General features: G+C 42.4%; 1 long non-coding RNA gene across 1 annotated transcript in view; it reads left to right on the forward strand.

The window, feature by feature from the left end:
- LOC116103698 overlaps positions 1-13,006 on the forward strand; it is a 29,562-nt gene that overhangs the window by 14,820 nt on the left and 1,736 nt on the right. Inside the window, exon 2 of the long non-coding RNA XR_004123543.1 lies at positions 8,053-8,183. This is a non-coding gene — a long non-coding RNA (uncharacterized LOC116103698). The remainder of the gene's footprint in view (positions 1-8,052; positions 8,184-13,006) is intronic.

Here is a 13,006-nt window from a genome sequence, read left to right on the forward strand (position 1 = left end):
CCATCACTCCCCACCCCATCACTCCTCACCCCATCACTCCTCACCCCATCATTCCTCACCCCATCACTCCCTACCCCATCACTCCCCACCCCATCACTCCTCACCCCATCACTCCTCACCCCATCATTCCTCACCCCATCACTTCCCACTCCATCACTCTCCACCCCTCAGGCTATGTCAAAGTTCATGCTGGGGGGGTGTGTCTTCACATTTGTGGTTTTGAGATTGGGTCTTGCTATGTAGCATTCGATAGCCTGGATAGCCTGTAGCCTATGTAGTCCAGACTGGCCTCCAACTCACAGAGATCTGCCTGCCTCTGCCTCCTGAGTACTGGGATCAAAGGAGTGTGTCACAATACCCAGTAGGGCTTTATGTTTGTTCCTAAGGAACAAAAACTAACTCAAAATAGACAGAATCTGAAGTGAAAGACCTCAAACTACAAAACTACTATAGGGGAAAACCTTAGGCATCCATACAGAGAAAAGGGAACTCTCATACATTATTGGTAGGAATGTAAATGGGAAATAATATGGAATGCTCCTCAAGGAAATAGAATTACCTTATGCTCCAGTTATCCTGATACTAGGTATACATCCAAAGGAAATCTAACCAGTGTACTAAAGAGACGCTTGCACTCCTCTGTGCACTGCTATTAACAAAGCCAACATATGGGCTAAACTGCTGTTCACTGGTTGATTGTGTTCAATGAAAATGTGATACAGACATACAACAGAATATCGTCCAACCATAAAGAATAAAATTCTGTCATTTGTAGTGGCATAGATCGACAGGGAAGATAGTATGTTAAGTAAAATAAGCTAGACTCAGAAGGACAAAGACCATATGCTGTCATTTATAGATGGAAGTTAAAAAGCTGATCTCACGGAAGCCGAGAAGGGTGAAGGAAAGGGATCGGAGAAAGTGTGATTATTATACAGTTTACACAACTGTATAATAATACAAATATGTAGCAGATGCAGACAGGAGTGTGTTGTCCTCTGAGAGGCTCCACCCAGCAACTAACACAGACAGATACAGGCACCCACATCCAAACAGTGGATGGAGCTTGGGGACTCTTGTGGAAGAATAGGAGGAAGGGTTGTGGGTCCCGAAGGGAATATGAACTCCACAGGAAGAAAAACAGAGTCAACTAACCTGGACCCTTGGTGCTCTCAGAGACTGAACCACCAACTGAAGAACATAACACGAGCTGGACCTAGGCCTCTTTACTTGTATGTAGCAGATGTGCAGCTTGGTCTTAATGTGGGTCCTGAAGAACTGGAACAGGTGCTATCCCAAAAGCTGTTGCCTGTGTGTGAGATATGTTCTACTAGCTGGACTGCCGTGTGTCTGGCTTCAGTAGGAGAGGAAGCGCCTAGCCTCACAGAAACTAGAAGTGCCACATTGAGGGGTAGATACCTACAGGGGCCTCTACCTGCTCAGAGGGGAAGGGAGGGGAAGATGGGGGAAGGGTTGTTGGAGGGGGTAACAGGGAAGGGAGCATTGAGCAGGATGTAAAGTGAATAAGCTAAAAAAAATAATAAAATACCTGGCAGAGATGATTTTGAGTAGTTCCCGCAGAAAGAAAATACATGTTTGTTGTGATGGATATATCAGCCAACTACCCTTTTCTGCTCATTACATACTATACTCATGCATTGAAATGTCTTGAACTGCATAAGTATATACCATTATGATGTGTCGACTAACATTTAAAACCCTTGGAAAAATAATTATTATAATCCCCACTCCCCCATGGAGAAACTAAAGTACAAATGGGAAAGACTGTGTGTGACAATGTCTACCTGTAACCCCAGGATTCAAGAAGCTAAACAACAGGAAGATTGCAGCAAGCTCCAGGCTAGCCTGGTCTACATATGCAATCCCATGCCAGCTTGGTCTATATATGAAATCCCAGGCTAGCTTGGTCTACATATGAAGTCCTAGTCCAGCCTTGTCTATATATGGACTCCTTTGCCAGCCTGGTCTACCTATGGAATTCCATGCCATCCAAAGCTGTATAGCAAGGCCTCATTGTATAAGCAACCCCAAGCTAAACCTCACAAAACCAAATGTTGCCATTTTGTATATTGTTACTTCTTCAACTACCCAGGATGATGATTCTCCTGGATCCTAGATCCCGGAGCATCCAGGAAAGGGGCCAGTCTTGCTGCAGGCCCACTGACAGGGGCAGGGTGGTGTCCGGATGGAAAGTCATGGGAGCCTTCCGACTTGTAGACATTCTATCTTCTATCCCGTGATTAGCACTGCTTTAGACACTGGGGATTTGACACTAACTGGGAGACAACTGTCTACATTCCCATGGAGATTGCTTTAGCAGTGGGAGGGAGGCAACAAAAAAAATTAGTAAAATTCATACAATACAGAGAAAGTCAAACCAGGAAGGGGCAGAGTAGAGTCCCTTCCTGGGCCTGGGAAGAACTAAGGGAATGAACCTTGGTATTTGTTGTTTGGGGCAGAAAAGCACAGCAGTTGCAAATGCCCTGAGACATGGGCACACAGCACTTGCTTGAAGGGTAACAAGAAGACCCCCTTGTTAGTGCATCTGTTGTAGGAGGCTTAGAGACTCACTTGAAGGGCGTATGATAGTGTTTTGTCCTGCGAGTACTTCTTTCATTCTGAGGGGTAGTGAGCCCATGAGAACTATGGCCAGGCTTGTGTTTTAAACTGGACCATTCTGGATGCCATGTAGAGAAGGAAGTGATGGAGGCAAAGGTGGAAGAAGGAAGGGAGGAGACCATTTCAGAACTTTAAGGGGAAAGAAGTGTGGTGTCTTAGAATCTGACAGGGAGCAGTGGAGGTCTGAAAGCGGGTAAGAGGTGGGGCATGGAGAAGCCTGAGGATCTAGCACCACAGTGTCTGAGTGGAGGGCAAGTTGACCAAGAGTGGGAGAGTATCTCTGGTCAGGATGCCAGGAGCTGGAGACTCCAGGACCAGTAACAGCCCTTGAAGCTTCCATCTGTTAAAAATGTGTGCTCCCTGGAGCGCCACCATCTCTCTGTACAACCTGTTTTAAAATTTACCCAGACATGAACACAGAAAAATGTGATTTTTTTGAGAGTTGGGTGTCATGATGCACACCTACAAGCCTGGCACCTAGAAAGTGGACAAAGGCAGGCAGACAGAAGGAGTTTAAAGACATCTTGGACTGCATAGGACCCTGTTGTCTGTGGGAAGAGGAACTTCCATTAGTAGTGAAACTGTAGGAAGACTGAGATTTGAATACTGCCAGTCACTGCCCCCTACTAAACACTTATATTTCCAAGACCAAAGTGTGTTTCTGCAGAGTGATCGGTGAGCATTGTCCAACACTGAGTCTGCGAGGGTTGAGAATTAACGGGACTGAGACAATAGACAGACTGAAGAAGAGCACCGAGCCTTCAGATTTGCCAATTACAGGACAGACAGAAATGATGGAGGACACTGGCCACCAGATGGCAGTATGTGCCTAGAAATGTCTGATGGTATGGGCGGCCAGGATGGACCACCCGTCTGGATTATTAGGAAGAGTTACAGTTATGATCCACATCTCTTCTAAAGCCAGGTGTCTAGAGCTCTGGAGGTGGAGCTGAGGTGTTCTGTCTCTTCTGGGGCAAACCTTCAGGCTGCCCTGCACAGGATGGCTATAAAAGATCTGCTCTTCCCAAACACAGGGATTCTTAGACCCTGGGCACTGAACTTGGCTGCACAGTGCCTTTAAATGTATACAACAGTACACTCTGGATTACAAAAGGCAGTCAATCTTGATGAAATGTGGTGAATATTTAAGAAAATGTGTGATGTGGTAACATATCACTCATGCCTTTAAGGATACAGGAACAATAAAGCCCGGGGGCGGGGGCAGGCCTCTTACCCATCGCAATTGTGGAACAGATGTAGGCAAAATGATACTTCAAGATATTTACAACTGTCCTGGGATGTTTGTCACCTATTATCACATTAAATAAGCTGCTTAATCTTAGTAAGATGTCAGTGAAAATATTTATCGTCTTTTCCCTCCACACACTCTCCCTAGATTTCTTTGTTCAGTTGGACCTCTTCAGTTTGTCCATGCAGCCTGTGACTATTAAGAGACCCTGGCTTAGCAATCCTTAGCCTTCAATATTTTCAAAATGATTTAAAGTGGTTGAGGATGCCTGTCAATGAGTCCTTACAGAACAACTTCAGCACAAAAGCTGACAGCTGAGGCAGTTTTCTCTCTGGCAGCTGGTGCTCCACCCCTCACAGTAGGGGTGCTTCAGCCTGGGCAGCATCAAACTATTTAAACTTTATTCTAAGAAGGAATAGGGTGAGCTGTCCCAACACCTCATTCCCATCGCCCATGTCTATGAACGGACAGAGCCGGGTGACTCCGTGTCAGGCTGGGGCTCTCGGAACCTGCACTGGTTCTGAGGGTTGCTGGACTCATGAGTCAACAGCAGCGGAGCTATTGGAGTTGCTTCTGTTCTAATCTCATCTGTCTAGCATAGATTTTGTCGACTGAGTGCAGGAACTTCCTTTAAACGGCCTATAGAGGTGTCACCCAACTTGCAGTGAGAATGAGTTGATTTCAGAGATCTGGCACACCGTTCTTCCTGCAATGCCCTCCCCTTGGTCATCCTCCTGACAGTCCCATCTCCCTCGCCTGCTTCTTGCCATGTCTCTGGGGCAGTAGGATATCCATCTTACTGTAGAATCTCTGCTATCCAGCTTCTTTGTTAGCTGTGATGGTTAATATTAACTGATGGGGTCTAGAATCACCTTGAAGGCCAACCTCTGGGCATGGATGTGGATTTTTTTTCCTAAAACAGGTTAGTTGATATTGGAAGACCTACTCTGTATGTGGATGGCATCATTTGGTGGGATGGAGTCCTCAACATATGTAGTAAAACAGAGATAATGAGCCAGATGCCAGCACTCATCTCCCCCCAACCCCCTGACTGTGGATCACGTGCAACCAGATCCCTCAAACCCTGCCACTGTGGCTTTCCTCCCATGATGGACTACACGCTCAAATCATAAGCCAACATTTTTTATTTGTTTTTTTCCTCCCTCCCTCCCTTCCGCCTTCCTTCCTTTAGTTATTTGAGAAAACAGTACAGTAGCTAAGCTGCTTCCTGGGTCCTCTTTGCTTCCCCCCTCATTGCTTTACCCAAAGTCGAGGTTAATGTCACCCAGTCCCAGGAAGATACACTAGTTGCCAAAAGCCAGTTAGTTCCAGTAGTTAGAGAAACAGAAAAGGCCTTTGAATCCCTACATCATTCTACTTAAAACATCCCCTTAGCATCCATGCACTTCCAACTCTCTGTCTCCTACCCTGCTTTATTTTATTCAGGGTTCTTAATCTCATCCTAAAGTTCAGCATTTATCTTATTGTCTGTATCCCCCAAGTATCATGCATGCTTCATAAGGACAGTCTCTGCAATGCCTGTCACAGGCTCGGGTATGTAATAAATGTTCAGCTAATACTGTCTAAAGGAATTAACAGACTGGACCTGGATGGGGTGCTGGCACCTCTTGAATTTTAAGTTTTCAATCTTTTGCTAACTATTGCCTTTCATTGATACAGTGAGCATCAAGGCATCATGGGTCAGTTACATGGGGTTTGATCTAACAATTCACGTTCCTTAGCATAAATAAAAGTCCTTTAAAACCATTTTTCCCTAAAGTATCTATTTTATTATTATGCACAGGATGCGTATGCTAATCACTTTATTTTCATGCCCTGAGTTCTGCATAGTTAAGGTACAGCTTCACTGGGACACATGCTTGGTAGAATTACTCAATAGTCTCTGGCAGCACTCCTGAAATGTGTTAGCCTGGACAGCAGTGCCAGCAGGGGGCACCAGCAAGCAACCACAGGGACAAGTCCAGCAGAGTAACTGCATTTTCTTTTATCTGCAGCTTACTGGACTGGTCTCACATAGCAACACCATTCATCATTGATTGGAAAGCTACCCCAGGAACCCACAGAAGACACACTCCCTCAAACATAGGGGGATGCAGCCCCAACATAAGCTAGGCAAATGTGAGCATCTTAAAAATAATAGGCCCAGGTCACTCAGGTCTTACCTGGTTTTAAGATACCTGCCTATCCTTCCTACCAGCCAGTCTTCAGACTCACACTGGCATTTGGATTTGTTTGCATTAAATGGGATAATGAGAACTGGGCAGCAGCGTGGGCATCTTTAGAGTACCCTGAACAGAGAGGTTTAGCATCTATAATGTAAAAGGTGACAGTCTCTTGGGGCCAGGTAGACCAGGGGCAAAGCTGTGTGTGCTCTGGTTCAAAGATAGCAGTTTTAAAGTAGATACGAATAACACCACTGCAAGAAGTATAGAAAATATGATGAAGATGAGGGATACATGTAAAATCACACTGTGTATATATGAGTGTATTGTGAGATTTATGATAAGTCTGGATATGGATTTAAACCGATACATAAGAGGTGTGGCCATAAATCTAAAATTATACATTTTAATGAGCTGTTACTTATTCTGACATTGATTTAGTTCTTGGTAAGGCTGATATAGCATATATAAAAATGAAGAGCAAAAAAAAAAAAAAAAATGAAGAGCAAAAGTAGAGGGCTACTGAGTGATTGTTAAAGTTCTTTCCTTGTTGAGACACTCCAGAGACCAATACACTGGTTATTAAGGAATTCTAAAGGATCCCACAGTGTTTACTTCAGTTATTCTGGAGTGTTGACTTGTATCCACTGGAATGCCATCATTCTATCTCCCAAACTTTTGAGATATAAGTATGACCCTCCCAACACAACAGATTTTTTTTTTTTTTTACATATATTTAGTCTTTTAAGCAATGGGTCCATAGACATTAGGACATTTTCTATTTGTCCAACATTTGGGTAAGAAACTAGATTAAAACAGATTGTTTGCATGCAGCTTCTATTTTGTGGCTAAACAAAGCCATAATATAGTACAATATCAGCTTTACTTTGATGGACACTTTTCCCAGTACTGGGTTGTTTTGAACAACATTGCCCTGAGCACTCTTATTCATGTATCTTCACACAGAATAGGGAAGAGTTGAGAGAGGCTGAATATGAAATCCAACCTCCGTGAAAATCCAATACCCTTTTACATGCATAGTTGCTGATCGGCCACTGCTGCCCACAGCATCCCAAGGTGAAACATCTTTCAGTCTATTAACAGAAATAGGAAGCAACCTGCTCTTGATTGCTGGGAGAGAAAAGAGGTCATTTATCAAGGTGCCTCAAGCATGCTATGGATTTGGTCTTTTATGTTTATAATGTCTAGGATTTTTAATGTTTATTTGGAAAATGTATTATATATAATAATAATATATTATATATGTATGTGTCTATATAATATGTGTGTGTGTGTGTGTGTGTGTGTGTGTGTGTGTGTGTGTGTCTGAAATGAGAGGGCTGTCTCACATTGTAACTTAGGCTGGCCTAGAATACACTATGTGACACACTAGACTTGGTCTAATCGCAGAAACCTTCCTGCCTCATCCTTCTGAGTGCTGAGTTTACAGGCATAAGTCACCACACCTGGATTTATATATCTACATCTCACTGTAGTTTAAAAGGCAGTGTGAAGTGACCTGGGAAACTTGTGTCCACACCAAGAAGGGCAATGCCCTCTGAGCCTCCAATGTCTGCATGTGTCTACAGCTCACATTCCTCCCCACCCCCTTTTTACTCTCAGTATTTCCCCCTTTCTTCCCTTCTACACAGAAGTGTGGATCATCCCCAGCAGAATACCTTAGGCTTTGCTATTCAGAGTGTGAAACTCTGGGCACTAAACAAATGCTGGATCACTGTGCTCCAGCTCCAGCTCCAGCTCAGTTGTTTGCTTTATAACTTACATCTTTATAAAAATGAAATCAAAAGGAATAATTTTGTCTCTATCTTTTGTCAAATATTTTAAAAGCACCCACATTGTTCTATACAGCTATTGTTTATTGATTTTTTTCCCTGCATGGAATGTTATTAAGTAAAATTTCCACAATCCATTTATCAATTTTATTTCAGACCTTAATTTTTCTGTTTTTTTTTTCTATAGTGAGTGTGTTGTTCAGTTGATTCTCCTGCTTGTCTTCTGATATGTTTATGCTGACGTTCTCTAAGGAGAAGATATCTAGAGGCAAGATTGCCAGATTCAGGAATACATAGCTGAAGTTGTACTTGATAAAGGTATGCTATTCTCCAATTACATCGTACACTAATGCCCCACCAACAGTTCACTGAGTTTTTACTGTACCATGTTTTCAACATTTGATTTTGTCCAACTTTTATAGTTGAACCAATGTACAGTCTGGTCAGTGGTAGCTTTGTTAATCTCTCCCTCTCTCCACCCCCTCTACATCTCCCTTTCTCTCTTCCTCTGCCCTTTTCCCTATTCCTCTCTTTCTACCCCCTCTTCGTGTGTATGTGCACATGTATGCCTGCACCTGTATTCATTTATTTGTGCTCCCTGCGTTTTATTAGTATTGTCTTCTAAAAGATGTGTTTTGCTTTTCATATTTAAGTATTTAAACCTCTAGAATTGATTTTTGTTCATTGTTCATGTTCAAAGCAGAAATCAAAAATCTATCCTCCCTTCTTCCCCTTCCTCTCCCCCTGCCCTTTCTCCTTCTTGCCCCTACACCACTTTTTAAACTGTGGAATCATTTGTCAACCACAGCTTATTTTCAAAGACTGATATTCCCCTGTGCACAGATCTTCAGCTGTGTACTCAGTGGACACTGCTGTGTGAACCTATGCTGGGATGTGCCATGTTGAACCATGGATCTACTTCTCTGTCCTTCCACAAATACCTCTGTCTGTCTCCACATCTACCACTGCAGAGTGAATCTTGGTACGCTTTGGTAAAGCACAGTGTCCCATCTTGCTCTCTGGGAGAGCCCTGGCTGCTCATCTCTCTTAGCTTCTGAAGAAATGAAAATACAAAGCTACACAGCCGTCTTTTCCCCCCTCTCTGACCAATTGTTTGTTGAGCGTCTTTACATAAAAATCTACTTTATAGACACAGGCTGCTTATGTAATTCTTATTCCTTTCCTTCAGTCTCAGAAGATTTGAATTTTAAAAAGCTTGAATTTTCTTCAGGAATAAAGCTTTTATACAATATACATATTTAATAGGGTGGAAAGGAGAATAGAGAATAACTATCCTTAATGTTTTGGTATCTCATTTACCAACAAGCCCAATGAGTCGTTCAAACAAACTTTACATTTGCGTTAATTTAAACACGAAGATGTAAAGTGGTAGAGTGCCCACATGCCTTTGTCCTAGCTACACCAGGTCAGCCCCTTTGCTGACAGCCCTGGAGCACTCCCTGCTCTTTCTAACACTTCTTTTGTAATGTTTATCTACTTTTCCTTACATACCAGTGACCTCAAACACCTGATTTTACTTCTCAGTTTTCTATCAAGTCCTTATATCAGGCACTACATTAAAATTACCAATAAAGCCCTCATCTCTGCCAGTGTATTTAAACATGAGCCAGACATCTAGTAGCATTTTATAAGTCCTAAATATATGGGTGCTGCCTTTACTCAAGAATATTGACAAAACTCAGCATTAGGAAAATGGGGTGGATTTTGCAGGAGTCTGCACTACCCTCTGTTAAACTATAAGAATGCTATGCTTCGAAATACAACTTGAGCATCCCCAGGAAAATTTTGATGAATATACATGTTTGGAGACAAAGCATGCTACCCCTCTCAAACAATATCTTAAAAGTCAAGGATGGAATGTCTTAAACACAAGCTATCCCATCAGGCCAAGTGATACAGCTTTAATTATAATTTATGTTAATGAACTCCTGTAAAAAAAAAAGATGCAAAATGGAACTCCAAGACCATCAACCATTATTGGATATTTCCAATACTTGGCTACCTTCCTGAATTTGACTATAAGACCATATTGCTGCAGGAACCACACGCAAGAGTCACAAAATATGGCAAAACCATGCTGATACTCACACAGAAACTTCATCTCTATTGTCTAGTTCTCCTGGCACTGGAGAGGGCTTTGCATATTGTCAGAAGAGAAGAGTAATCATGAGTCTCTTCTGTGAGCTGTAAACCCTACAGCTTACAGCAATGATTGCCTGGACAGGATATATCCACTGGTCCAATAGTGGTATGAATGTTATGGAAGTAACCAACCACTTTCTGGACAGGTTCCATAGCTCCTTAGATCCCATAGTTAGTACTGCTAGAGTAGACAAGAACTTGTAGCTTGATAGATCTCAGGGGAGAGCCCAATACTATTATTCTGTTAAATGGAGGTAGTAGTAAAAGGCATCCTAATGACTTGTAGATGTATAAATCAGTACATCTCTCAACTCATCAGGAAAGATTCTTCTTGTAATAGATGAAAATTAACATAGGCAATTAACCTTCAACTAGTCAACGTGCAGAGAATAAGAGACTGTGGAATTCCCAGCCTTAAGCGGAATATACATATCACACTTCTCTCCCCTCCCCTGCTCCCCAAAAAGGGCAGAAAGATTTGAAGATGGTGTGGTGGATAACATCAAGGAAACAGTATTTGTCAGATTTAATGTCATTTATACATATGAGCTCTCAGTGATTGGCACAGCATACACACACTGGCTCAGGCTCAAGCAAGACAAAATCCCAGTGTGGGCAAGGGAAGGTAGGCACGAAACCTACCACTAGCAGAGGAGCCATTAGCAATTGATAGCTGCTATGAGAGGAAGGGCCGGTCTTCCTTAATGATGTGATTCCTGGTAAGTTGACCATTCTCCAGGGAAGGCCCCATTTCTAAGACTAGTTGGGCAACATAAACTAGACTTAATGGAGGTGAGAAGGGACTCAAATTTGAGTGGGGAAGAAGGGGAAGATGGAGAGGATAGATATGGAGGAGTTGGGAGAATGGGTGAATATGATCAAAATATATAACATCTCAAAGAATTAACAAAAACTTAGTTTTTTAAAAAGGTCCAGGCAAAAGGATAAGAATGAAAATGGTCAAAAAAAGAGAGTATTTAGATAGTGATACCTTGATGGCCAAGGTCAGTGAATATGAATTCTAGATCTGCCATAGAACAGATTTGGGGGAAATGTAAGCAGAAATCAGCACTTGGTGATTGAGGGAAGTTTTGAAGCGTTTCAGACTCACCGAAATGACGACGGAGCACCTGAGCATTTAGAGCAAGTGTGTTCAACCTTTATGAAATCTTTCATCTTTGAGAAGTATTTACTTGCTGGTAATCTCAGAGCTGATCTGGGTAGCTTGAATAAATACGGGCTATCTATTGATACTAAAAATATTCCAGAAGCAAGCAGTGTGAGGCTTGTTACAATGACCACCATGGCCGTCAGTCAACGTTCTTCATTTTGCCTCATCATCTGATGGCAACTGTTCTTTCTGAGGTCTAGTGAAGCCTGGACCAGGTGAGCTGATTACAGAGAATGCTGGGGAAGCTGGAGAAAGGGCTTCTGTGGGCATCAAGGGAAACGGGGCAAAGGAATTTCCCTCGAAAAGTCAAGGTTGGGAATTTCCCCACACGTGTTCACAGAGTTCTCGACTAATTAGTCTCCAGAGAGGTGACAACCCAGCAGTGTGTGAGCATCCCTGTCTCACAAACTTTAGTAGAAAATCCTGGCCTCACCTCCATATACTCCATGCCCTATACCTTCTGGTCTGTTTTCTCTCAAGCACTAATTTCAGGTATCACTAAAAAATTCTGATCACCAATAAAACCTATAACCTTCGGAAGTAGTGAATATATTTGAACAATTGTCAAGGTCATCCAAACGTGATGACTTTATTTTGAAGAACTTTGTACTTTTTTTCCCCTCTCAGGGATTAAAACATCATTTTATTATAATATTTTATACAATTTTTTTATTATCAGCTAGTTGAGTTTTTCATAATGTTTTGAACTTCTGGGAATTTTTCCTCAGATCTTTGAAACATTTAATAATTGGAGCTGGGTATGTTGATATACAACGGTAATCCAAGCATTTAGGAGACTAAGGGGAAAGAATTGCAAATTTGAGGTAAACCTAGTCTAGCAAGATCTTGCCTCAAAAACAAATAAGCAGGCAAGTTAGCAAGCAAGCAAACAAACGAAAAGCCCCAAAATCAAATAAACAAAATTTGGAATTTCAGGTTATTTTTTTTTAACTTTGTGTGTGTGTGTGTGTGTGTGTATTAGTGTATTAAAAAGATCATCTTGTCTGTCATATTCATTACAATCTGATCTTCCCACTCAGTGGTTCATTATTCCATCTACATTGATCCTAGTATTTACTCTATCTATTATAGTTAGCTATTGTCAGCCTGACACAAACCTAGATCTACTTGGGAGGAAGGAATCTCAATTGAGCAATCACATCTATCAGATTGGTCTGTGGACATGTGTGAGGGGCATTTTCTTGACTGCAATTGAGGTAGGCGGACCCAGCTGCCTATGGCTAATACCATATCTGCTGAGTAGGTAAGCCTGGGCTGTGGAAGACAGAGAACTGAGCCAGTTCAGAGGATCGAGCCAGTAAGTAGTGCTCCTCCAGGATCTCTTGCTTCCTTTCTTGTCTTGAGATCCTGCTCTGACCTCTTGATGATAGTCTGTATCCATCCTGTAGCCTAAATTAACTCCTTCTCTCTGCAAGTGGCTTTGGGTAATGGTGTCGATCACAGTAACAGAGAAGCAAACTAGGAGAGACTTAAATAGAGTTTTTATTTAGTTAAGCGTTGCTTTTGTTCTCGGTTCAGGTACCTCATATAGTCCTGTATCACAAGAATTGTGTGACTATTTTTCTTATTCACTTTAAGTTCCTGTTCCCAGAGTTCTGATTTGGTTGAGTTCATGTGTGCGAGTTCAGGTGAGTTGGAGAGAGCGGAGGGGTGAGTCTCAGGAGGGAGCAGCTGATAGCCGCAGGATCATTGCTGCTCTTTGTCATCTGTTGCCATCTTGTTGGGTAACTCTCTCAGTCAGTGTCACCCCTTTCAAATCCTAGCAAAAAGCTGTTGCTGGGGAGGG

Source organism: Mastomys coucha, unplaced genomic scaffold (assembly GCF_008632895.1).
Source record: "Mastomys coucha isolate ucsf_1 unplaced genomic scaffold, UCSF_Mcou_1 pScaffold21, whole genome shotgun sequence".
Lineage (NCBI taxonomy): Eukaryota > Metazoa > Chordata > Mammalia > Rodentia > Muridae > Mastomys > Mastomys coucha.